Source organism: Mastomys coucha, unplaced genomic scaffold (assembly GCF_008632895.1).
Source record: "Mastomys coucha isolate ucsf_1 unplaced genomic scaffold, UCSF_Mcou_1 pScaffold23, whole genome shotgun sequence".
Lineage (NCBI taxonomy): Eukaryota > Metazoa > Chordata > Mammalia > Rodentia > Muridae > Mastomys > Mastomys coucha.
Window position 1 is genome coordinate 93,492,226 of NW_022196906.1, and position 2,943 is coordinate 93,495,168.

Here is a 2,943-nt window from a genome sequence, read left to right on the forward strand (position 1 = left end):
AGCAACCTGTACTATCTTCCTGAATACTATTCCAGTCCGTTTCAGAACATAGTTTCATCCAAACATCAAGTGAAGATGGAAAAGTCTCAACTTTTCACAAAAAAGTGTTTATTTTTTTATTTTATAGGTCCTTATTAACTGATATATGTTTGATTTTTCTTAGACAAGAACATATCAAGTCTGCTTTTAATAAAATTGAAAAAGTAATGAGAAATAGAAACAAAGAGTTTCAAATATTCTTATGAATTCTAGAAACAGAAAATATAGAAGAGAAACAATATTTGAATAAATTAAATAAAAACTTCAAAACCCCAAGAAGTTTAGAAGCTTTCAGACTTGTAGAACCACCAAGTTCAGAACAAGGTAAATAAAATGAACTCAGACTCAGACATATTATAATGATACCTTGGATCATCAAGGAAAAAGAACCCAAGAAATTCACAGTGTAACAAGTAAAACAGGAAGACAATGAATATGTAGAATTTGATTAAAAATAAAAACATAATTAAAAATAATGTTGAATTTATTTTTATACCCAGCCCACAATACTTTCATTGTTCATGTTGTATATAAATGTTTACACCTATTAAATGTGAGTTGTACATACTATACATAAATGTTCACACCTATTAAACTTTGATATTTTGCTACCACATATTCTCACCAAAGTAACCTTTAAATGAAGATATAATTGCACAAGACAATGAATCTAAATAAGTTGATGAGTCTAAAGCACTGAGTATGATGAGAAAGGTATGCTGTGATTGAAGCTACAAGGAAGAAAGACCAAAAGACCACAGAAATGTACATCATGAAATTGTTTGTCTATTATTTTGTTTCTACCAATCTATGTACTTTCTTATATGAGAAAAACAAATTTCTGTTTAGATAAACCATTACTAATTGAGTTTAATGCTATTGCACCCAGTGCATTTCTAAGTGCTTTACTTTTTTACATTTCTTGTCTTTAATAGCAATTAAATTACATATGCATTTTCAATAAATTTTAAGCTTATTTGTCAATTCATAAATAAATATACAAATTTATTAATGATGACACATTGATTTATCAATAAATTAATTTATTAATAATATACTTATTGATTTATTAATTAAAATATTAATTCTTCTTTTCTATCCAGGTTGTAAGTTCAAGAAACCATACCTTCATCTTTGTATTTTTTCACCTGTTCCTTAAGGAACTCAGTCAAATTCCCCAGATATATTTTGAATTCCAAGTTTATGGTCATGGTTCTTCTCTAATTTCTATCTCAGAATATGATACCAACAAGTATATTTCAAATGGATAGAAGAACAAAAGTTGAAGATACATTATTGGAAATGAGTAGCAAAGTTTGCCTTAAAAATCAAATTAGCCACTTGCCACTGTAATTTTCTCTTTAATTTCAAAAAGTGCATCTATACTAGATTTATTTTGCTGCCTTCCCATTTTCTTTGAATCTTAACATAAACCTTATTTTGAAAATAACTGTAGCTAGAGAGTAAAATGAGTAATAATTTCTATACTGACTTGGGTTTTGTAAAGCTAAATTTACTTCAAGATTTATGAATCTTTGGAAGTCTCAAACAAGTAATGGAAAGACAGCCTTTTTAGAATCGAGAAGGTTTTTTTCCTGCTATTGAAATCACTTACATACAGGGTCATACAATGCTTGTGTACACGCATGCACTCACACACACAAAGTACAGTTCTACTCAGAGAAATGTATAGGTGAATAAATGAGGCTTTTAAACATGGTTTGGTAGAGGAATCAGGAATTAAAATAAATGAAGTCAGAAAAGGATGACTTGATCATCTTGGGAAAATCTGTCACGCCACCCAAGACTTCATCTCCAAAAAGGCCTATCTTCATTTCTGCTGATAACTCATTGGTTTAACCAATACACATGGCCAAGCCCAAGTCTGATGAACCAGGGCAGACCATCTGCCCACAGTAGTGGTCACATGCAATGACAGTAGAAGTATTATCTTACTATAAGAAAACAGGTGGAAACAGCAATTCAACCTGTTATATGCCCACATAAAAACAGGAATATAGCCTTACGCACAGTCTGAAAATAATCCTTTTTATCAATACTAAAGAATAGAGTTCTGTTCAACACTCTTGTGTAGATGAACCTCAAAGATACTATGCTAAATAAAAGAAAGTAGGCACAAAGGACCATATATCCTATAGTTCCACTTATATGAAATATTCAGAACAGGAAAACCTGTAGAGATAGAAAATAGATCAGTGACTGTGTGGGGCCAGTGTTGAGACTAGGAGGTGACAGAGGGATCTTTTATTGTGACAATGGAGAGCCATGAGTTCGAGGCCCCTCTGAATTTTATTGAGAACTCTAGGCCTGATGGAGCTACACAGCAAGAGGCTGTCAAAACAAAAGGAAGAGAAATAAACAGAACCTCAATGCCAAATCATAATGATATTAGATAGTTAAGTGGTCCACTGTGTTCGTGAAACTATGGTTTGAAGTAGCTGCAAAGTAGACGAGGTAGTCTGAATGAGAACTGTCTCCCACAGGCTTACATATTTGAGTGCTGGGTCCCCAGATGCTGGTGGTGTTTGGAGAGTTATGGGGCTTTTAGGGGGTGCAGCCTTTGCTACAGGAAGTACATGGAGAGCACTGAGAGTTTATAGCTTCCCCTCATTACCAGTTCATTATCTCTTTTTCCTGCTTGTGGATTAAGATGTAATCTCTTTGCACTCTGCTCCAGCGATCTGTGGTCATGTCTTCTCTGTCATTATGAAATTTCCCTTCAGAACCATGATTCAAAGTATACTGACTGCTTTTGTGTGTCAACTTGACACAACCTGGCATTATCACAGAGAAAGAAGCCTCCCTTGAAGAAATGCCTCCATGAGATACAGCTGTAAGGCATTTTCTCAATCAGTGATCAATGAGGGATGGTCCATTCCTGGG